The following is a 25,361-nucleotide window of genomic DNA, read 5'->3' as shown; positions in this document are numbered from 1 at the left end:
TTACCACAGAGTTTCTTGTGATTCCTAGAGTCACCCTACATCTCTTTTGGGTTTCCCCCAGAAATGATGTTATGATGTAGCTGATGTCACTTACCCCTCATTTTCTCACCCCCAATCTTCCTGACAGTTGCCTTTTTATGGCTGAATGGGGATTTGATTCCAGGTTTCTCAGTTTCATACCTAACACTTTAGCCAGTGCCCCAGCTCAAGCTCTGTTATGGATTATTGACTTCTCTGGAACAATTCTAGCCGGTTCTCCAGATTAGCAAGCAGGTTTTCAAGCCTCCTTGCTCTTCCTCAAAGGAGCTTGGGGTAGTTCACTTGATTTTCCTCTCCCCTCCTCCATTAAATCCTCAAAAGAACCTTCAGATGTAGGCCAAGGTAACAGAGAACAACTGGTCCACATGACTTTCGAGGCTTGGGCCTCCCCTGTCCTATTCTAACCGTCATACCACAATTCAGTACCAGGGTCTGCTGTTTCACAGTTAAAAGGCCAAACAGCATCAACATTCAGAGCAAAAGATTAAACAAAGCTGGTATAAGAGAATCTGTTTGTGTAACTGAACTTACCATTGTTGATACCTGACATGCTAAAAAGGTGTGTGAGGAGGGGAGATCTCTCCATCCTGCCGTACTGCAGCCCAGTCATGGCATCGTTAAATGGCTGGATTCTTTTCCGAAAGGGATACCCTCATGTTATAGTCAACAGTCTGTTTCAAGCTTTAGATTCCTTCCAGGGTACTAGAATCTGGAGCAGTTCCAGCCCAGGTTTTACTCATGTCTCTGGGTGAGCTGGTTAGAGAAATTGCCGTGAAGGATTTTGTGAGGCCTTTGTTCATTTCTCCTAATTAAAGTTACTCTACGTTCATTAAAAAGACCCTCCGCGTCTTCCAGGATGATCTCACTCCTCACATCCTGTGTGGCTCTAAGTATCTTCATCTCAAACACTGGTTGTTACAAGTTGTTTATTAAGAAGTGGCTTGCACAAGACCTCACAACAAACAATAAATATGCACAGGAGCAGCCGGCAGGATTGCTTTTGTGCACCATCATCGATCTGTTCACAGCTTGCACTTGGATTACAGGCAGCTATTCACCCCCACCCCCTCCCTTTCTGCAAAGCATCTCCCAGAAGCCCTTCAGTCCCATAACAATCTCTGCCTGCCACTCCCTTCGTATAATAGATATCCCAGCGTCCCACCTGTCTCCTCCAATATACCTCAATGTAAGATTTCATTTTCTTTTCTAAAGATCCCTTTTTGGTTCTGTACTGAGCCACGGGTTACAGACACGGTTGCCAGCTCTGCCGTGGGAAGTTCCTGGAGATTTGGGGGGTGGCATTTAGGGAGGGAAGGAAATTCATAAGGACGTGATGTCACTCTAGGACTTCCATTTCTCCTGGACTCTCTGATATACCACAGAGCTCGTCCTGCAAAGCTGCCATTTCCTACATAACCTGGAGATCAGTTGTAATTCTAGGAGAACTTCAGGCCCCCCTTGAGTTCGGAAACTGTAGCGGCAGACTCCTGCCCTGTGCTTCTGTCTTTTTGAAAAGGTGCCGTCACTCATAATGCTCACCACCTTGGTCGAAAGAAGCGCCAACACTGCAGAAATAGGGTTGCCAGGTGCCCAGTTTTCACCGGGACTGTCTGGTATTTTTTGGACTGTCTGGGGGAAATGGAGTGAAAATACCAGACATATAAATGTCCTTTATTTTTGCATGAGGCTGTGCATGCAAGAGCAGCAGGAAGGCACCTACCAAGGCCAGCCTCATTGTCTCACCCGCTGCGGAGGGAGGGTGGCCAGTGCTGGCTGGTCACCACCTGCCCAGCCCAGCCTGGCAATGTTGCCTCTGGCCTCGTGGCGCATCCAGAACTCTGTGCCCCACAGCGCCTCACTCTGTTGCTTGCTCACGTGCCCACCTGCCCACTGTGGGAGTGGCCAGCCAGCCTGTCCACGCCCTGCCATCTTGCCCCCTGAATGAGCTGGGGAGGCTGCGGTGGCAGGAGCACTCCGGGGCTGGGTGGACAGAGGCATGCTGGGAGGGCAAGTACAAGGGAGCAGGCTGCAGCCAGGCCCTCCAGAAGCAGAGTGTCAGATAAGCCTCCAGCATATTTTCCATGTATTAAATGTTTCTTGCTAGAGTAATGTGCCTCTGAGTATATGCAGAGTAAATCCTGATTTCTGCTGTGCTGTTGCTAACTGCTTATCTCGCAGGCAAGGTGTTTGGATTGTGAATTCCGGCCGAAGCCTGAGAACCTGACCTTGGATTCCACACACAGAGGCTAAACTAAGCTCCTCTCTTCCCCGCTCCCCTCTTCCCAGGCACTGCGCGCCAAAACTCCTAACGGACTTTTCTTCCCACTGGGGGCGGGGATATCAACCTGTAATTAAGCTTGTTTCACTACCTTTAGGCATTCCAGCCAATTCCCCGGTCGTGGTATCTTGATACTGGAATCTTTCTTTAAGAAAAACACCTTTAACCAGGGCTTTTATTCTGGGAAAAGAGGAGGTGGAACTCTGTGGGTTGCCCTCAGAGAAAATGGTCACATGGCTGGTGGCCCCGCCCCCCTGATCTCCAGACAGAGGGGGGTTTAGATTGCCCTCCGCGCCACTTGGTGGCGCAGAGGGAAATCTCAACTGCCCTCTGTCTGGAGATCAGGGGGCAGGGCCACCAGCCATGTGACCATTTTCAAGAGGTGCCAGAACTCCGTTCCACCGCGTTCCTGCTGAAAAAAAGCCCTGCCTTTAACTCATCCTCCTGAGTGATGCAGTGAAGTGTTTGGGGAAAGCACCTGGCAAGACCTGACACAGAGTCCCCTGCAAAAGTTGAGGGCGGCATGACATCACTTCCAGAAGTGACCTCATAGCACCGGGGCCAGGAGTGAGCATGTAAGTACTGGGGGGACCCGCTCTCCCCTGTGCCCAGCATTTTTTTAAAAAAACATCTGGCAACCCTATGCAGAAACAGATGGCGGAACTGCATACCACTGTGTACCACCAGAAAAAGCCCCTCCCCTCCCCAATAGTTCAATCACAGAACAGCTGATCTCATCACACACACACACAAATCTTGTGTCAGCTTGACAGACACAATCTTGTGCATATGACTTGCTCCGCTGCCTAGGCCAAGACAGGCCTGCTTCTGCACTCGGCGCTTGGGGAGAGGGGCTGTCAGCTGTGCTGTGTAAAGAACTGGCCTCCTGCTGGCTGAAGCACTCTGTTCAGTCTGGCAGAAAGGGGCCACAATCACAGCTGTCATTAGAAGATCGTTTGAACAAGAAGAGAATGGCAGCATTTCAAAAAACGAAGCGAGGAGAAGGATAGCCGAGTTCTGTTTGGTTCTCTTCCCTGAGAAAATATTCTATAAAGCCATAGGCTGAAGACAGCTGAAGGGCATATGCTCCATCTTAACAAAAATGCAAGCAGACAGGCTGGAGGAGAAGTACATGGAGACGAGCAAATCGCAAGCCTTGGAAGACATTCTAAAGGCTGAGGGGCTCTTTGGTCATTGGAAGAGGACTCGGCCCCTGCGACATCTACAGCATGAATGTGATACCCTTAGACTGCAGATGAATCCGTGATTTAGGGTCAAATGAATGCAATATCAAAAATAAATATTCCTGAAAAAGAACAAAGTAGATTCACTGATTTTTAAAATACTGCCTTCTATTAGTGGGATCCGCACTGCTCAGAGCTGAATAGGCCGCATGAACAGTAGCACTGAAGTAAAGCTTCAGGTTTTCAAGAGGGACATAAAAATAAATAATTTACATTTTACACTGTAAGGATATATGTTTAGGATATGTAATGCAGTTGCCATCGCACTGTTAGTTAAGGACATGAAAGAACCAAATAGCCTGATGACTCCACATTTAAAGTGACAAACAATTCGACAAAATGGTGGTCTATGTTTCAAAGGACCATGGAACAATTTCCACAAGCTGATGAGGAGCTTTAGGTCTTTTCCCTCCTCCCCTCCCCTCCCCACCCACCATGGGGACAACCCGCTCCTGAAATGCAGGAGCGTTCCAAGACTGGCTTTGTGATGTGGCAGCAGCACTGCCATTCAAAGAAGGCACGCCCTGCCTTCGTGTTTTTCCTTATCTGTGACGTAGGAATGTGTAAATTGGAATTTATTGATCAAGCGGAAATGCAGGGCTTTTCTTCAGCAGGAACATAGTGGAACGGCGTTCCGGAAACTCTTGAAAATGGTCACATGGCTGGTGGCCCCACCCCCGATCCCTAGACAGAGAGGAGGTGGCACAGAGGGTGATCTAAATTCCCCTCTGTCTGGAGGCCACCGGCCATGTGACCATTTTTGCCAAGGGCAATTTAAACTTTTAAAAACTCCCCCCTTGTTCCAGCTGACCCAAAGTGACATCATTGGCCCTGGGAACATGCGTGCACTTTGCGCACGCACATGTAGTACCAGGGGCACCACCTCCCACCAAGAGTTGCCCCCTGTGCTGGCAACCCACTGAGTTCCACCACCTCTTTTCCCGGAAAAAAAGCCAACCAATATCCTAAACCACATGAATATAAACAGAATGAATTACTTTGGAGAGTGGGTTGACTTGAAAGTGGTTATTAGCCAGCAAGCAGGATCCTTCCCACTTCCCTCGTGGGTGTTGTCAGGTGTTTGGAAATGTAGAGGGAATACAAGCAAAGCACAAGTGGTTTGTTATTCCTGTTCCTAGGCTTACTGCCTGTGGCAAACTCACTCCCACGGTGCAGTAGAGCACTGGAGGGGAAAAAACGGGGACAGGGAAACAATGACACAGATGCTATGAAGTCGCTTCCAAGTGATTTCCCTGTAAGTGACATCTGCAATACCCTGGGAATTCCCTCGATCTCTGTGGCCCTTTCCGTAGAGATCTGGGGAATTAGGGGAGAGTGGTACACTTCTTCAAATGCCATAGATGTACAAGAGGAACAGTTACGGTTGCCCGGTCTGAGCCAGACGAGCCCAGGAGGTTTGGGGCGTAGTAGGGAAAAGAGCATCACAGCCCCTCAACACTCTAGGAGTTCTCAGACTCAGCTACCTGACAGACCATAGACACTGGAAAAAATCCTAGAGGATAATGGAAACTGTGATGCTCCCCCCTTCCTGTGACCCCTTCTGGAAATCCAAATTCCTGAGGCCTTTTCTCACCTCTTTATGGTCCTATCCAGAACATGCACAAGCCCTTCAAGTAGCGAGGCCAGGAAATACCTTTCTTCCTAAATTTGTATTGTTCCTTCTTTTCCTATTATATTCAGAAGCACTGGGTGGAGTCGGTGCAATTTCCCCCGCTCTTTTGGAACCAGCAGCCAGGCTGTTCATCCCAGTCACATGCTGCCAGAGAAATCCGAAGCAGAGTTACACAAGTAATGATGTTCTGACAGGTAAACTGGTGGACTGTGGACTAGGATGGTTAGATGGAGACGGAACTGGCTGGGTAACCGCACCCAAAGAGTAGTTGCCAATGGCATCACGTCTGATTGGAGGGAGGTGTCCAGTGGAGTGCCACGGGGCTCGGTCATATGCCCAATGCTTTTCAATATTTTTATAAATGATGTGAATGAGGGTAGGAAGGGATTACTCATTAAATTTGCAGATGGCACCAAACTGGGAAGAGTAGCAAACCCTCTTAAAGACAAGGATAGAATTCATCGAGGTTTGAACACACTGGAAGAGTGGACAGATTTGAATAAGAAGCGATTTAACGTGCCTAAGTGCCAGGTTCTCCATCTGGGTAACAGAAATGCAAAGCATGTATACTGGATGAGGGATACACTTAGGGGTAGCCGTGTGTGTGAACAAGAACTTGGGATATGGGTGGATGGGAAGCTAAATATGAACAGTCAGTGTGATACAACAGCAAAATAGGTTAATGCAGTCTTGAGGTGTATCAACAAAGGCTCAATATCCAAATCAGACTATATACCGTGTTGGTCAGGACTAGACATGGGCACGAACCGCATTACGAACCAAAAAACCCCATGAACCGCCCAATCTTCTGTTCGCAATCTGGTGGTTTGTGAGCGTCCATGGCCAATGAACCAGCATTAGTTAGAGGTGTGGTTTGGTGCGTTCTTCCACAGTTCATGAAGCCAGACAGTCAGGCACCATCAATCAATTCCCTTGGAAACGGAGCCGGGGGAATGCCTGACTCTGTCTGCAACCCTTCTGTCACCCAGGAAACCCGAATGGAAGCCCAGTTTACCTTGATCGGCAGGTCTTCCTTCCAACCACGGAGCTGCAAAGTGGTTACAACCTGGGAGAAGACACCCGGGGGAGGGAGGGGGAGGGGGTGTTCTGTAGCCATGGGCACTCCAATCTCATCCCTGCAAACCCTGATAGGCAGCTCTGATGGCCAACCACAGACCTCCTGCGTTGTTCAATGGGACCTCAGCTTATAAAAAGCAGTGGGCTCCCAGGCTGGGTTTCACTTTCAGTGAGCAGTGGAGTGTGACAGAGCTGTTGCTTGTTATTTGCTAGCCTTTGGGGAGAGAGACAGGGAGAGTTTAATTGGAGCTTGGATCCCTATTGCAATCTTGACCAAACTTGGGTAATGGCTGGTGGAGAGCTTGTTAAACACTCCCCGGGAATATGGGCTCTCTAATTCCAACGGGGGGGGGGGCGTTCTGACACCAATGAACCTCGAACCGATTCAGCAATGGGAAAAGTTCATTGCGGTTCGCTGGTTCGGGTTCATCGTTGGCACCGAACCACGAACCACCAGCTCATTCAATTTCTCCGGTTCGTGCCCATATCTAGTCAGGACCCTCCTGGAGTATTGTGTGTAGTTCTTAAGGCCTGACTTCAAAAAGTATATGGACAAATTGGAATGGGTGCAGAGGAGAACAACCAGGATGATCAGGGGGCTGGAGATCAAGCCCTGCTAGGAAAGACTGAGGGACGTGGGCATGTTCAGCTTGGAGAAGAGGAGGTTGAATGGAGACACGATTACTCTCTTGGTTTAAAAGGCTGTCACTTAGGGGAGGGAAGGGAAGGGAACTGTTCCTGTTGGCAACAGAAGGTAGGACTGGAAACAATGGGTTTAAACTACAGGAGGGAAGGCACCGGCTGGACATTAGGAAAAACTTGTTCATGTTAAAGGGTAATCCAGCAGTGGAATTGGCTGCCTGGGGATGTAGTGGGTTCCCCTTCATTGACAGTCTGCAAGGAGCGGCTGGACAAATACTTGTTGGGGATATTTAGGCTGTTCCTGCCTTCGGCAGGGAGTTGGAATAGATGGTCTGTAAGGCCCCTTCCATGATTCTATGGTTTTAAGTCTATTGAAATCAATGGGCTTAGACAGGAGTAACTCTGCTTAGGATTTCACTGTGGGAGAGTGAAAGCCTGATATGCTTTCCCACTCAGCTGAGATGGTTGGTGGGGACAGAAACAAACACAAAAAAGATCAAAAACAAAAGTGAAAGGCAGAATAAAGAGAAATCTGTGAAGCGGAAGAAGAGGTGATATGAAAGAGAAACCTCTGAGGTGAAGGATGGGGGAACCGAGGGAGAGATCTCCAAATAGACTGTGAGGGGGATGCAGAGAAGGAAGCGAGTGTGCGCACTGCATGATGCGGAGGAGGAAGAAGGTGGGTCCTATGGAGAGGGAGAAAGGGGGGGGAGTGCAGCTCCTCAACATAGGGCAGTACAGGGAGAGGATAAAGCATGTTATAGAACATGGTATGGGGTGTTGAGAATAAACGGGTTCAATAAAGCAGAAACGTAGAATTAAAATTGGGACAAAATTGTTTTCCTACCCTTTTCATAGTGGTGTAGCCTTCTTGGATTACTAAAAATGTGGAAGCAGCCTCCAGTGTGATCTGCGTTGTGCCTTCCTGGTGTATTAGATCGAGCTGTAAGACCGTTAGCCGAGGAAACATGAGTGGCTACAGTTCCCGATGAAAGAGATGATAATAAACTCGAACCACTGACATCTTTTGGCTCTCCTTCTGCACACCATATGCATCTTTCCCAATTACGACTTGTTTGTGGAGCTCCTTCCGAAAGGGTCACAGTCAGTCCCCAAGCTCAGCTGAAAATTGAAAGCTCTTTTCCCCCGGCCCGTGCGTCTATGTTTATGTCACAACAACGCTGGGCTGTGCTCACAGAATGATGGCTGTGTCAAAATTTCTGTTATAAACCTTTATTGTTAGAGGTTTATAACTGGGCTGTAGCAACTACCTTCATTCTCACACAGTATATTTTACTTCAAAACGAAATAAATGCTATGCTCATGGGTTTAGCAGTTGACATTTGGCTTGCTTAATATAAAATCATGGAGGGACAGAAGAGAAGCTACTTAGCATTTTTGTAAAGGTTGCAAGAGAGAAGGTAGGAGCCCTGCAGCTTTTAGAAGGATGCTTTTAAGCAGCTGGAACCACAATATAGCAGCCTTGTTCGAGAATTAATTTTTGTCCTGTTTAGTTACATTACCCATAATGATAAGGAGGAGTGATATCCTTCCTGGCACCCTGGAAGCTGCCGCTCTCGCGCTGTTCCTCCTGCAACCCCAGAAGTCATCTTTTGAGGGAGCTGCAGAGGTGAAGGGGGGCATGAGAAAACTCTGTGTGATGGTCAAATACCGCCGGATAGGTTTGTTTTATTTATAGCTACTGGGTGGGTCACTGTCATTTTTCAGAAGTGGATTTGTAAAAGATACCAGAGCTGACAAAGTCATGTCGTGGTGCATGTGCTGGGGAGGAGAACCACAGGCACGCATGTGGAGACAGAATGAGTTGTAGGCAAGAGAGGCTGTGAGAACATCCCAAGAAAGTACCTACCGATCAAACAAAGGGCCTTTGAGTCCCTCATCTTCTTTCCAGCCAGACGCCTATGGAAAGAAACGGTCTTGAATCATTGTTGGTTCCCAGCAGCTCATATTCAGAGGCACACCGCATTTATTTATGTATTTATTTATTTATTTATTTAATTTGATCACATTTCTAGACCGCCCTCCCCGTCAGATGGGCTCAGGGCGGTTTAACAACAGCTTAAAACAGTAAAAACATCATAAAAACATTAAAACATCATATCAAAACAATTAAAATTGGCAGGTATAAAATATTAAAATACAGCATTGTCCTGCATGGGTGGTGGAAGGTCTTCAGTGGTATGGCCGGCGAGAGGACAGCCCAGCCCCCACCAAATGCCTGGCGGAACATCTCCGTCTTGCAGGCCCGGCGGAAAGATAACAAATCCTGCCGGGCCTTAGTTTCCTCAGACAGAGAGTTCCACCAGGTCGGAGCCAGAACTGAGAAGGCCCTGGCTCTGGTAGAGGCCAGGCGGACCTCCCTGGGGCCAGGGACCATCAGCAAGTGCTTAGTGGCTGATCGAAGCGACCTCCGGGGAACATATGGGGAGAGGTGGTCCCGAAGGTATGCTGGGCCCAGTCCGCATTTGAGCATAGTGGCTTAATTTTGCCCCCATAACTAATAGTCACCAATGGAGCTCTCCTCCATAAATGTGTCTCCTCCTCTCCCATTATAGCCATCTAACACAAAGCCCCTTTACAGGCTTAATTTTGGCATTCTGACTTTGTGCAACGGGACATTGAGCCACCACAATCCTCCAAGTATGCACTACTTTGTGAGATCAGGACAACCTGCATATTGGCCGGCTTTGGTACATACCAACTGATCACACATCCTCAAAGCTGCACACCACCCAATCTACAAAAGTGGCGACTGTGCATATCTAGAAGGTTGTATGCAGCATGACCTCACCGCACACACTGCTGGGGTGCCAAAACTGTAATGACTGAAAAGGGCTCCAGTGGCCAGAGATCTATTTTAGGGAACCTGGTTGCTGGTACAGACTAAATCCAGACTAAACCTGGTTTCATCCAGGTTGGTTGGTTTTTTTATGATCTTCTACATATTTTTTAAAACTGTAGATGGCAGTTCCCAAATGGGTTCAATGTAGGACTCGTATTCAAGGAAAGAGTATTTTAATTCTACAGCACATTTAATTGTGTACCTCGATTTAATTTATAACTTTACTTACTCTTTCATTTTAGCTTATTAGTACTTTTCAGACGGGCAGCCTTTTGCTCTGTGGTTTCATCAGAGAGCTTATCTTTTCCAGGCTGCGTCCCGAAGTCGCTTGGCTGGCCTGATTCATCATTGCAAGTCAGTCTAATGAGTGTGACTATACTGCCTACACAGGCATGTCCCGACATCACCACTTCATACAGGTGGGATATTTTTTCCGCCAACAGATGAAAATTAAGCCACTTCTTGCAATAATGCACCCATGAAGCGTGCAAATACTGAGCCTGTATTGGTGTTCCTCAATTAGGTTCATGCTACCGTGTCTTGCCAGAATCGACTTCATTGGGGACACGTTGATGTTTCCACCTTCCTTGTAGTGTCAAAACATTTCCCCAAATGACGGCAGAACTTTCAACCTTCTTGCCTCCCCAACGCACTCAAAAGTGCCCAACTCAGCTTTGGGAACAAGCGCAGTCTGGTGGAAAGATTGCTATGGCACCAGTGGGTGATGTTGGAGGCAGAGAAGAAGCGACTTGCGGCATATTCAGACTGCCTATCTATTCTAAACCAATTTGGAGCTGGCATTTATGCCCCTAATTAAACTGGCAAGCTACTCTCTCTCATTGGCATCAAGCCACACAGACAGATGGCTAGGTTGAAAGCCAGGCCATGGATAGAATTTTCAACTTTGATGGCTGGAATATAGCAAGGCTAAGACTTAAATACGTGCTTGTAATCAGCTCCAATGTTGGCTGATCGAGGAGATGAAAGATATACATACGTGGAAGGATATTTATCCTGTGACACGTCAGTCACAAATCCAGCAATCTTAGATTTCTCAATGAGCTCACGTGTGACAGTAGACAGATACGCAAACATAATCTGGCAAATGAAGACATCTTGGTTCAAGTGAATGTTTCCGTTACCTTTTCGCAGAAATGATGCTGTGTCACTATGAAAACATCAGTTGGGTCTGTTGCTTACTGAGTGCCATGTGTGTGTCACAAACACCTACTGGGCACTGAGTACTGCTAAATTCTTTCCTGGGTTCCCTAAGACCTTTCTAAGAAGATAGTTTCAAGTGGCTAGCCATGTTGGCCTTCAGTAGAAGGGCAAGATCCAGGTCCAATAGCACCTTAAAGAACAACTAGATTTCCCAGGTATGAGCTTTCGAGAGTCAAAGCTCCCTTTGTCAGATTCGAGGATGGGAAAAGGAAGAAGTCTTGAAGACTTGGAAATCTAGTTGGTATTTAAGGTTTTTTGCTTTAAGAACTTTCCCAAATGGTAATCGTGATGACGCAACTGGATGTGCGTGAAGCAGTCCAGGTCCGATCAGGAGACGTCTCATCCTTGGGGCCGCTTCAGCAGTTTCCGCACTTTAGTCAATAAGCAGCAATAAGCCCATGGCTCAGTGACGGAGCACCTGCTTTACCTACCAGGCCTCAGGATCAATCTCATTTCAAAAGCTCAGGAGCTTTCACTCACTCGTGATTTCAGAACCCAGGGGCACCTCGTGAAGTTGAGGAGGAGGAACAGGGTGTACAAAAAGCAATACTTCTTTACTAAATGAGTAATTAAATGGTGGAATTCACTGCCATTGGAGGTAGCAATGGCCACAAGCAAGATAGCTTAAAAGGGGGTTAGACAGATTCATGGGTGAAGAAAGGTCCATCCATGGCTAAGAGCTGTTGTGGCTGAAGGGAGCTTCCATACACAAAGCCCTCAAATCTCTCAAGACCACTGCTGGAAGACAGCAGCAGGGGACGGACTTGGCCTTTGTGCCCGGTTTGTTTGCCCACCATGGCAACTGGTTGCTGCTGCTGCTGCTGTTGTGTAAAACTATATGCTTAGTGTTGCCAGCCTCCGGGTGGGCCCTGGAGTTCTCTCAGAATTACAACTGGTCTCCAGACCACAGAGATCAGTTCCCCTGAAGGGATGGACTTCACCGGCTTGGAGGGTAGACTCAGTGGCATTATACCCAGCTGAGGTCCCCATCCCCATATCTTCAGGAATTTCTCAGTTGGTGGCCCTTCCTATGCTAGACTACTCGGTCTGCTGGTCTGACAACAGACGATAACACTGATCTTGATAGGCCAAAGGAGAGCTGAAGGTGACTGTCAGAAAGGGAATTGGAAGGAAACGGGTTTGCAGCTCCAGCAAAAGAGCAAAACCAAAGCCCGTTCTTTTAAACCTAGCTGAATTACCTTTAAGCTGTTCCGTCTTGCATCTGCTGAGCCTAATATAGACACTTAAAGGAAAAGGGCTGCTTACTATGAAAGAGCTTCACCTATTGAAAGCGGAATGGGGAAAAAAATGTGTGTGGGGGGAAACCAATGTCTGACTCCTCATTTCCTGAGGGTTTCTCTCCCTGTGTGGTTCTTTGCTCTAAAGTGGTATAATTTAGCACCCAACCCCCCACGACTATTCCACTGGTTGCCCTCATGTCATTGACATGGCAAAACAGACGCACATTGTACCACTCACTCGCTCGGTCAAAACCGAGTTATCTCCTGATTCTTTTTAATGACTCAGGCTAGATTTCACAGTGGCCACTATCAAAACTTAGAGGTTTATTTAATTATTCCTTCATTGTTGAACTAGTTGGGGCGCTTCCAAAAGGCTATCTGTTTCTGTAAAGTATCCCCTTACCTTTAAGGCAGGTGGTTTCCCATTCTATTATGTGTGAAACATCGGAGATGTGCAACATGCCAATTACCCGCCGTTCTGTCGAGAGCGAGCTTAAGTTGCTACTCTGAGGCACGCAGATCAGATGGCACAAATTTCCTTGGGTCTGGTGAATCTTAAACAGATGGGCAGCTGCGTGTCATCCTTTGCGTGCACTTAGCCTTTAAAGTAAATCCTCAGGGTAGGAAACTGAACAGACGGCAAAGAGTGACATTTCAGAGTCAAGAAGGACACCCTCTTTGGAGACAAATGTTAGCAAATATTAAAAAGGCTTTGCCGGATTGCAAATGGAAGTCATTAACAAGCACACGCTCGAAGTAGTTCATTCAGAGGTAAAGGGAGCATAATTATAAAAGCTAAGTACGTTTTTTTAAAATGGTACTCTTTCTCAGTTCTGATTTGTTAATGTAAATCTGGAAGCAAATGAGCTGCGACATGTACACATGACTAGCCAAGACACAACAATTTTCCCATTTAAAATTTTGAGAATGGTTATGCACTGTGTAGTGGAAGGCTAGCTAGCTCCCAAGGGAGGGAATGGGGGAGGAGGAAGACATACGGGATCGCACTGCTAGAGTGCCCAACATGTCACCTCCGGTGTATAACAGAAATGACGTGTGTTGGTGCAATGCTGGGGGTCTGGGCCCTGCCCCAATTCCTCCAAGAGGTTGCTGGCTACAGTCTGGCAACCCTACAACATGGTGAGTGTTGTATTTTTATATAATTTGTTTAGCAACACTAACTTGTTTATTGCCATAACTTTATTAAAAGAATTTGTCTTTATTAAACACTTTTGTGGGTTATGTTTGTTATATAAGGAAAACTAATTTTACACACACACACACACACACACACACACACAAATGATCTCATCAGTTTTAGCTTCTTGGCAAAATACATTGGTTTGGCTGTTTGAAAAAAAATGATGATTGGGAAGAAAGAGGACCTTTCAGTTCATGATTAGTTTGAAATATTTTCTAATGTTAGATCAACTGGGTATATTAAAAAGCAAGCTTTCTAATGCATCAGTACAAAAGTTTGGCCAATGAGTAGAGATGGGCACGAACTGAAATACGAACCAAACTTAAGCATGAACCAGGCTGGTTCGTGGTTTGCGAACCACAGTTTGTCAGATCCCATTTCTGATGAACTGCCATGAACTTTTAGGCTGGTTCGTTTGGTTCGTTTTTTGGTTTGTCACTGCAGACAACCTGGTGCCAATCAATCAATTTCCTAGGCAACAGGGGATGGACTTCCTGCAGACCTTCTGCTGACCCGGAAGAGAACTTCTGCTGGCCCGGAAGTGATAGTTTTCTGACCTGGGTGTGATGTTTTCATGAACCAAACGAACCAGTTCATGAACCAGGGGCAGGTTCGTAAAAGTTTGTGGTTCATGGTTTGTGAAATGTGATGAACCATGAACCACATGGTTTGAGTTTTTTCCGGTTCGCACCCATCTCTACCAATGAGCACTGATATGGGACTTGAAAACTGGAGTATCAGGATTTAATCTGAGGAGTGCCATAGTATTGTTCTCTTGCTTGATGTTTTGCATGGGAAGTAAATATGTGAGTCAAGCCCCGGCTCCTGTTACCTACTGCTTCTCCTGCAGCCAGCAGAAGAAAAATAATGGGGGAGAAATTACACTCTGGCACTGCTGTGACATCACTTCTCAGGAAAACTCAGAAGTGAATCAATTTCAGAAGTGACATCAATCCAAGTGTGACATCACTTCCAGGGTCTCCCCAGAAGTGATGTCACACTTGTGAGTCCATGTTTGATTACATATCAGCCACCTGATGATTATATTCCAGGCATGTTTTCAATTTGCAAAACAATATTAATGATCCTTCCAAATAATCCTAAACCCCTGTTCTAGTACAAAAAATGGTCTCTTGCTAAGCAGAAAAGAAACTCCATCCTAATTTAGGTAGTCAGTGAAACCAGCGTCTGGCTAGGAAGCATGGTACATTGACTCCTGCAGTAAGGTAAGTCAATATTCAAAAGTATCTGGCAAAAAATAACCAATCTTTACAGCAGAGATTAATACAATCTCACCCCTACCTAACAGAAACCTATGTCATGCATGCTCATTCAAAATCATAATCAGAAATAGTGGGTGCAGGCGTTTTACTCTGATATTGATATCCTGTGTTCACCTGCTGATATCTGGAGAACCCAGAAGACATTTCTGCCCAGCCACTGCATACCTGTTTTCATCAAGGTGACAATTAGTAGTGATTTTAGCGCTTCCATCACCTTAGCAGTGCACGTTTTTCATGAGGCAACTCTGAGGGACGAACCCCTTATCTGTTTTAAAAAGTCAAGTTTATGTGAGGGTCTCAGCAGAACAAAACTCCAATCTTTCGAGATGTCGAAGTCATTATTCCCCTTCAGGGAAAGGGGAATAATAGTTTCCTCCTGGGTAACAGTTTGAAAGCCCCATACCCAGAAATGTGCGCCCTCCACGTTTAGTTCTTCACACAGCCCTAAAAGTACAGAATGAAAAAAAACACACATGATCATGGGGAACTGGTTCATTGGTCTGGGCCTTTGTGGATGGGACATCTGCACTTTCTGATTGGCTGAAGGTAAACACCATCCTTCCCAAGGAAACCCCTGAACTATGGACTACCAAGATAGGGGCTTCCCCCCCACACCGCCTTTTAGCATTCAGCCACAATCGGTGGCTCCCTTTGCCTTCAGCTCTGTTCCATGGAGCGCCTGACCCACAAAGGAAAGCTCTTGGGTCTCACTGTCTTCCAGAGGAGCCAGAAGGAGGAGGCTTCCCTTTCCTAACTCTGCACCAGCTGCAAGTTCACACTAGATGCTGCTGAGTGATATTGCTGGCCATAATATCATATTATCTATTTTGTAAGTCACTTTGAGTGCTCTTAAACTTGAAACGTGACTGATAAGGGTATTAAATGAGTATACTGTGCTGGTGGCACAAAAAAAGAAACAAAATCAGGTGCTCACCCAGAATACATAAGAAAATGCTGTTGGATCAAAGCAGTGGTCCATCTAATTCAGCATCCAGTTCCACACAGTGGCTACCGGTTGCCCCGGAAGGCCAGCCAGCAGCGTGTGAAGGCCAGGCTTCCCCTCCCACCCACCCCTGTTGCCTCCTAGCACTGAGTTTCAGAGGTTGACTGCCTCTGGACATGGAGGTTCCCTTTGCTCACCATGGCTTGTAGCCACCGAGGGGGCCGCTCCTCCATGAAGTATGTCTAACCCACTAAATCATCTATGCTAGGTAGCCCCTAAGCCACAAGCAACAAAACATTTTACATTTTAAAATAAATGTTGCATTAACTTTACACTTTACGTTACACGTTACATTTTAAAGTAAAAATCACTCCCCTTACCAAAAAAATCTTTGTAAAAATGTCTTCCCTCGTCCCCCTCTTTGACTTTCCCATCAATTCATGTGACACCTTTTTGTGTGTGCATTCTTCTTCTCTAACTGCTTCTTATACACTTAAGGAAGAAAAACACAAACCAGAAAGGTACGTTTTAAAGAGCACTGAAGAGAAAACAGTGAGGAAGCACACTCAATATTAGAGGGAAAGGCATGTGGAGAAGCTGAAGAAAAGAAGGATGGAGATGAGAAACAGAGCAAGAAAGCTGAGGTCTAACAAGACGACAATAGCGAGAAGAGTGAAGAGCAGGAGATGGAATGTAACAAGAGATCAAAGATGACAAGTACAGAGGGGCCAAGACATTTCAAGTCCTTAAAAAAAAGCAAGCAGCAATGATTTGAACTGGTTATGAAAGATAATACAGAGCCCGTGGAGTAGAACTGTAAAGAGGTGCAATATGATCAAAGCACCACGGACGATGGATAATGCAAACAGCAGATTCCTAAACTCTAATGAAAGGTTTAATGTGGGGGAGAGGAAAACCAGAAAACACAACATTAAAATAATTCAAAAGTGAAGCAATTAAATCGAAACCAGTGCCTTAGGAGTGAAATGAGAGAAAAAGAGAGATTTCTGTAAAATTTAAGCTACACGGACAGATTCCGTTTGACAAACAGAGAATAAAGACCAACAAAAGGCAACAAACTTGGTCAGAGGAATGGAGAACTAAATTTATCAATATGCAATTTAAAATATTTAAGGTTCTGAAGTAAAGCCATCATTTTGTCTTTGCCTAAAGTGAATTTAAGAAAGATGTCCCCGAGCCATTCAAGTAGAAAATGCAAGTTACAACTTAGCAAGACCATAAAAGAGCAGAAATAAAATAGAATGTGATAGATGCCAAAATGCCCATGCAAGTTCAAAGAATGGGTGAGCATGCCAAGAGTCAAAACAGCAACAGAAGAAGGGATCCCCAGGAACTGTTCACAGAGAGAAAAACAGAAAGGTGAGACCTCATCAGGTCTCTCTGGAACTTCATCATCTATTTCCGAGCGGACTCATGAATGATACAGAGAAAGGGAAAACATCTGCATCCCAGGAAAAATGGGCCATCACATGCGCAATGCAATCTTGAGAATGTACAACATCCCGGGAAACACATGCATCTTGCCAGTCATCATTATTTTATATAGGGGACCATTTTTGAGAAGATGGTGAAAAGCCTTCCAGCATCTAAATGCCAGACTGACAGATGGCAAGCCTTTTCCTCTCTCTTGTCTCTGGGTCTTTGCTGACCTCTGCTTTAATCAAGAATAGACAAGAGGGCTCCTCCGAGTTGAAAACAACCAATATCTAAGGGAAAACCTCGAAGATCAAGAGGAATAAATTGATATTGTGAATTTTTAAATTTTTAAATAAATTTTTTTGAATTCAAAGTGCAAAGTGCTAAAGTGTCAACATGCAATTTCTAATAAATATTAGATACAAGTATCAACAGATCATCCCATAAATATCCAATAAATATTCAAATATTCAATTATATACAAAATACAGTCAGGAGTTCGACCGGTAAACTTCCATCCTATGAAGATAATGCAAGTCTTCCAGAGATGTACTATGTGAGTTTTCTTCAAAGGACAATGCAGTTCAATGGTTATAGTTGATGGCCAAGCATGAGCCAGCTTGTTATTCCAGTTCAGCAAATTCTTTATCAAAGGCTATTAATTATACATAAATCACTCCAGCACCAAGATTTTTATCGCCAGGAAGGAATCTAGCTGACAGCCTAAAAGGAACTGCTGCATCCACAGGCAAATGCAGAGCCTTGATCTTTGTTGGCCTTCGAGGGTAACTGGTTGGCCACTATGTGAGATAGGATGGTGGACTAGATGGACCAATGGTCTCATCCAACAGGGCATTCTTACATACTATGAGGTAAGCCTCATTCACTCCCCCATGGAAGGCAGGTTTTCCCTCCAAAACAGTCAAGATTGCTTGCTGTAGCTGGGCAGCCTCTGGTAACATGTCTCTGGGTAAAATGTAAAGGTCTTTTTCTCCCACACTTATATATATATGTATATCACTACATCTTGTTCTCATTTCCATACAGTACCCTTTTCCCTTTACATCAGACCCAGGGTCCTTTTCAGAGCCAAAACCTCCTTTTAGACACTGGGCAGGAATTATTCTTCTCCAAAAGACCCAACCATGATCACTTGGCTGAAGGGGAGTCTCCTTTCACTATCCACTTCCTCTGCCAACAAAACACCCCCAAGTTCTGTCTCTGTAAATTAGTGCTAGCTTTCACACTTTAGTTCCTTAACTAAAAGTCTTCTTTCAATCTAAAGCTGTCCCAATTAGGACAAACGGTTCTGTTTTCCTCACACAGAGGGATACGAGACTGACCCTCCTCATCAGACTCCAAACTTCAACTCCTCCAGCAATTTTGTCAGCACCAATTTTGACCTTCTCACTGGCCAATCACAGAGAAGGGAGAGCAGCCTGTTAATCTCTCTCCCTTCAGGCAGTTTTTTAAATGCTTTCCCTTCCACTTTCTGGGTGCTGCACTTAGTAACCCTTTCATTTAAAAGCCCATTCCATCACACGTATGTTTCCTTGTGGCCCCTGGAGAAGAATGGACTCATTTGAAAGGACTGGTTTTCAATGCTTACTGAAATGCCTCTCAAACATTTTGAATCTGTGCTATCATTTTTCTGTAGGCAAAGGTTGGGGGGCATGAAAGGGGAGGACCTGGTTGGCAATTAAAATCAAGGAGCCCTATCAAAGGCATGCCCTGATCTAGATAGCCCAAGAGAGCCTGATCTCATCAGATCTCAGAAGCTAAGCAGGGTCGGCCTTGGAGAGTAATTGGATGGGAGACCTCCGATGAAGACGAGGGCTGCAGAGGCAGCCAATGGCAAACCACCTCTGTTAATCTCCTGCCATGAAAATCCCACCAGGAGTCGCCATAAGTCAGCTATGACTTGAGGGCACCACCATCATCAAAGGCTCACAGATAGATAAGACAATCAAATGTTGAGGTGACCTTGTTCACGTGAGAATGTGAAAATATTTTGTCACTTGCATGTTTATGACCAGGGTAAGGGTAGAAATAAAGCAATCAAAAGTGAGTTCTCAAGCAAATATAATGCTGTTCGAAATCAGGCACGTCTAACCCCTGGATTCAGCTGGTTTCACTGAGCTAAACTCTATGAAGCTAAAACTGGGGATAATTCTTTCCTAAAGCATTCATGTATCCATCAGCAACACTGAAAAACATACCTAGACAAATTACCTGTGTGCAGATGCTTAATTCTGACAATCATTGCTTCTTTAATCCTCTAGACAAATCTAGTTAACGGCTGTTCTGAGGCTAGGCGGAAACACCTGAGCCACATCTCAGCTCTGATTTACTGCCAAGAACAGAGGTGTCAGCTGTTTGCTAAGTTTTCCATCTGCTGCCTTTGGTCAAAGGAATAAGACTGCAAGGGAAATCCTAACGGAATGGAGATGGTTTGCTGCTAAAGACTTCATTTTAAAATCCAGTTTCTTGAAGATAAGAACTTAACTACGAAGGTTGTTACCTTCTGGCATGACTCCTGCATTGCTGAGACCCTACTTCCCCCCCAAAAAAACCCCAAACAACTTGCAACATCTGTCTCCCCTGCTCCATTTCATTCCCACAATGGCCCTGTGAGGTAGGTTAGGCAGAGAGAGAGAGAGAGATCAGTCCAAGGTCACCCAGCAAACTCCATGGCAGAGTTGACATAGGATCTATTAGTTCAACACTCCCACTACACCACAGCTGCACCTGTTGAATTCTTCTGACTCGTAGTACTTAACAATATAGGAACCATATATGAAAAAGGCATGGTATCCCCCTCCTCAAAGCCTGAATGTAAATTTTTAAACCACCCTAAATTCAGGTTTGCTACTTACTTGACTGCTGTTTTAAAAGAAGTGATAGATCAGAAATAACTGTGGATACTGCTGGAATCTTCTTCGATGTTTCTAGAAAAGCAATTTCCACTACGGGGGTGAGATCATTTTTCTAAATAGAAGAGTTACCTGGCTCTTTGGCGCTGCAAAATGTTGCATTTAAAACGCACACATACGCACAGCAAGGAAGCTCTAATTGTAGACATAGTTCTCATCTGCCTGAGCTAAATTCTATCTGTTGAAGTCTAATATAAACTCATTAATCAAGTGGCCCTAGAAAACAACAACTAGCCATGTAAGACCATCAGCCTAATCTCGGGGGGCTGCTAACTTGGTGGCAAACACCCCAAGCGTTCATGGGGAGCATCAGAGATCCTCATCTCGCTGCCCTCCTGCTGAATCAGCTGCCAAACAGCTTTGCAGTTGTGCACTCACTACGGTGGGGGATACTTTTAGGCGACAGCATTGCTCGGTCTCTTGGGGTCACCAGTAAGAGGGGTTTGTGTCCCATTACTCACCTTACCCAAATGCAGCAGCAGCAGCAGCAGCAACCTAAATTGGCATTACATCCATATTAACAAAAACACTCAACGCAAACAGAACTCAATCTACAAATACACAACTCACCTCATAGATGCAAGATACAAAAATTTAGCGACAGTTTTGATAACTTTTTGGCTCTGACTTGAGTAGCCAATAGGAAGATAACTTTAAATTTATCAGATTTGCTCTCTCAACAGCGGATCAATGAGTGTGGGACGTATATCACAGTAATAAGTACAATACAAAAAACATGTTCCAGGGTTTCTATGTCTCGCTGAGCACAAGAGCATAACCTGTGAGCATATGGCGTTTTATGGAATCTCCCATAAAGTATCGCAGAAGGTAGCTCATTAAACCAAGCTAACAAATAAGCTCTGTGATAGTGTGGGGCCATTAAACAAGTGAGATATTCTGCCCTATACCCATGGGGTACTCACCTTATCAGAGTTCCTTGTGCACAAGCTCCCAGCTTCCGTATAATGATGTCACTTCTGGAAGAGAAGTCATTGCATTGGCTGCTGGAATGCTCCTGTGCTTTGTGTTGGGCCAATTATTTGAGAATCAGCCCTTTTGGGGACAAAATCGGCCCCACATAAAGAGCAGGAGCACTCGCACAGCCGGCACAATGACATTGCTTCTGGAAGGGCCGCTGTTGTACCTGCTAGGAGCGTGTATGCTGCGCTTTTGCCCATGGTGCCTGCCAATGGTGCGTAATTGCTGGGCAGCTGCAACCTCCCACAGTTGCCAGTGACGAGCAGGAAAAGGGGCAAACTACCAGGAGTTTGCCCACCACTAATGGGCACCTGGGAACTTAGTGGCTAGCCATGTTGGTCTGCAGTAGAAAAGCAAGGTCCCGGTCCAGTAAAACATTAACAACTTACTAGATTTCCAGGGTGTAAACTTTCGAGAGTCAGAGCTCCCTTTGTCAGATACGAGGAATAGAAAAAAGGAGTTCTTATAATCCAGGTAGAGGGTGGGGGGCATTGTAAATAAGAGTATCAGGAAGCTTGCTATAATACATGTTGAAGACAGCTTGATAGAACTTGGGTTGGTTGTTGTGGGTTTTCCGGGCTGTATTGCCGTGGTCTTGGCATTATAGTTCCTGACGTTTCACCAGCAGTTGTGACTGGCATCCTCAGAGGTGTAGCACCGAAAGACAGAGATCTCTCAGTGTCATACGCAAAATGTTTGACACTAAGAGATCTCTGTCTTTCAGTGCTACACCTCTGAAGATGCCAGTCACAGCTGCTGGCGAAACATCAGGAACTACAATGCCAAGACCACAGCGATACACCCCGGAAAATCCACAACAACCATTGTTCTCCGGCCGTGAAAGCCTTCGACAATATATAGAACTTGGGTTTCCTTCAACTTTGCTCTCCCTTTTGCATCTGTGCAGTAGTTGAAACTGTTTCTCCTGTGGGGGTCATCATGAATAGTTGAGTCCAGTAACAAAATGTGCATGTGTATATGACTCCCCTAGGGCCATGAAAAAATGCACATGTGCTAAATAATGTTGGGAATATGGATTTAGAGGGGAAAACACAACACTAAATAAAAATTAACAAGATGCAAAATACGTGATGGTTGTGATTTTTGTTCTTTTTTGTTAACCTTTGTATTCTATGTATTCTTATTTTAACTTACCATTGTAACGGCCTTTGGCCATACACAATAAAATTTTATTACTGCTGCTACTAAAGTGGATTTAAATGAACACCAAACGGGAAGACTTTATTTCAAAGTGCAGTGTTTGCTTATAATCACTGGCTTGCTAATGTTTTTATTTAAAGGCCTGGCTGCAGAGCACAGCACTGCTGCAACGGGTCTGGGGAGGGGGACTCCCATTAGGTGGCGTGAGAACATGCTCACGTGAAATGAGAGCTGCTGTAGCATAGTGGCTGAGTTGTGAATCAGCACTCTGCTGGTTCGACTCCCGCTCCTGCCATGAGCTCTGCAGGTGGCCTTGCGTAAGCCTCTCTTTTTATCCCCCAGCTATATTGTGATGATAATAACACATGATTTTGTTCACTGCTCTGAGTGGCGCACTAATCTGTCTAGAATAGTAGTATATAACACACTGTTGTTGTTGTTATTATTATTTTTAAATGCCGCCAACAATACTTTGCTGTGCGTTTTGAATACATGGAAAGTAGCCCCTCGTTCAGGCATGACGTGCTGATCAGTGGCAGAACTGCTCAATGGAAAATTGGCCTCTGCTTGCAACTGGTGAGTGGAACATGAACCCAATTGACTGGTGGCCGATCACCATAAATCTCATTGACTAATATCACTGAAGTTTATTTTGAAACAAATGCTCTTTGAATTGAAGCTTAATTATGTACAATGCTGAGAGGGCAAGAGCATTTAACGGGGACATTGCTCCATCAACGAAGGCTGAATGGACCGTGGCTTGGTGTCAAAAGGTCTTTCTAGTCCACATTTCTTGAACTGTAACACCACAACCTGAAGTCCACTGAAGACAATGTGTTTACAAGGGTGTCACTCTGCTTAGAATTGCTCCGTAAGAGACTTGAGGCAACAGAAATGGAAAGGTGTAAAAGCTCAAGAGAAAACTTCCCTCCTGCTAGGCAAGTGATCAACCCACTTCTCAACAACAACAACAAAGTTTATTAGCCAGAGGCCATCACATTTTTGAAATCAATTCAAAATTACATGATTGCACATCAGCGAGACACACACCATTTAAAAATAAATATTTAAAAGGTACATATTTCAACAATTACCACTTTTAAAATTTACTTATAAAACTGATCAGTCCTAAAAACATAATTATTTGGCAACAATATAAACTTAAAATATCTAGGCAATCATTAAAATTGTAGGTTACTATAATTTACATAATATAAATACCTAAAATTCAAATTACCTTATATTATCAAGTTATAACAATACTTATCTAGGATTCTGCACACTAAGCCAGGATTTCCTCCTATTAAGGGCCATCCAACCATATTTTGCCACTTGGAGCATCATTTCCCTATTCCTGTCTGCTAACATGATTGTAATATAGTTTTTTCTCTCTTTCCCTGGAAGACCATCAATTATAGGTTTGATATATATTTCCCTAATATGATCATATATTTTACACTCAAAGAAGACATGTAATAGGGACTCGACACACCCGTCTCCACAAGGGCACAAACATTTTTCATAAGGTGACTTCTTATATTTGCCTTCCAGGACAGCAGAGGGTAAGACATCATATCTTAATAGGGTAAAAGCTCTTCTATAATCAGGATTCTCCAAGCTATTTATATAGGGTATTGGTACAACCCTATTCGTAATACTTCTTTCCAATAAATGGTTCTCAACTCTGATCAAATCATGTTGTCTTTCCACATCTAGGATTCTCTGTTTAGTCAGGACCCCGGCCTGTGCCATATTCATAGACAATAGATATTGTTGGGAGAAACCATAATGACCTAATTTACTCCTCAGCAATCTCAACCAGGGAGGAACAAAGTTATCCCTCAAAACTCAATGTGCCAGGCCATTTACGGTAGAAGTCAATTTTAGCCAGTATAATATGCTATCCATAATCGAGCTTCCACCGTTACCATGCCAACTTCCAGTCTTACAGCTGCGTAACCCACTTCTCTATTCTTTGATGGACGCTGTTTACAAAAGAGTGTTTTGTATCCTGTTTTGGGTCGACCTGTACCCTCCCATTGGGTCAGTGGAGGACACTCTCAGAACACATGTTTCTGAACATTAGAAGGAAACGTGGGTTCGGCGGGACTCCATATTATGTACCAGGTCACCAACATCTATGCCATTTCTAGTTGACAGAGGAAATAGTTGAGGAGAGACGTTAGATCTGGAGTCCTCTGTCCTGTTTGAACCCATTCATTTAATTCATCACAGCATTTCAGGTCAAAATTTCCTACGGTAAGAAAATGTCACCAGCATCGTTGACAATCTTAAGCCAATATGACTGCAATTTTTAAAATAAATTTTAAAATGTAAATTTAAATTATTTGTTAAATTAAATTATTAATTTAAATTTAAATTTAAACATAATTTTAACAAATAATTTATTTATTTTTTTAAAAAATGCCTTCTATAACCTCACTCTAGCCTGGAGGACGGCTTCCTACCTCGACACGGGCGACCTGGCCACTTGGATGCGTGCTATGGTAACATCAAGGCTTGACTATTGTAATCACTAGACATAGGTCTCCCATCCAAATTAACAAGGAGACTCCAGTTGGTACAAAATGCTGCAGCTTGACTGCTATCAGGAGCGAACAGGAGCATCACTCCCATCTTACAGTCGCTCCATTGGCTACCCATCAGTTACCGTGCTCAGTTCAAGGTATTGGTTATCAAATACAAAGCACGGTCTTGGCCCAGCATACCTATGGGACCGCCTCTCTGCCTATGTTCCTCCATGGTGGCTTCACTCATCTGAACAGCGTCTCTTGCAGATGCCACCCTGCACATGGGAGAAATCAACAGCAGCCCGTACATGGGATTTCTCTGGGGTAGCCCCTGCCCTGTGGACCAGCCTGCCTGAGGAGGTCAGGAGAGCCCCCACTCTCCTGGCTTTCCACAAATGATGTAAAACCGAATTATTCAAAAAGGCTTTTGTACTGTAGGGAGGGGCTCTCAGATGCTTGCTCATGAATTAAGGACCATAGACTTCACCACTATGTTGCCTTACGTGCTACCTGTTGTCTTAAATACAGGTGCACCTATGAGCTGCTTGTGCTTCCTGTGGTCTAATGTGAGGCCTAGAATTGCTGATGTTCTGTTTCTATGTCTTTCTAAAATTGTGTTTGTTTACCCTATGCCGTTGTTTATGGAAATGTCTTTG

This window comes from Eublepharis macularius, chromosome 1 (genome assembly GCF_028583425.1).
Source record: "Eublepharis macularius isolate TG4126 chromosome 1, MPM_Emac_v1.0, whole genome shotgun sequence".
NCBI classification, from domain to species: domain Eukaryota; kingdom Metazoa; phylum Chordata; class Lepidosauria; order Squamata; family Eublepharidae; genus Eublepharis; species Eublepharis macularius.
The sequence above is the reverse complement of the archived record's forward strand: the minus strand, read 5'-3'. Positions refer to the sequence as shown.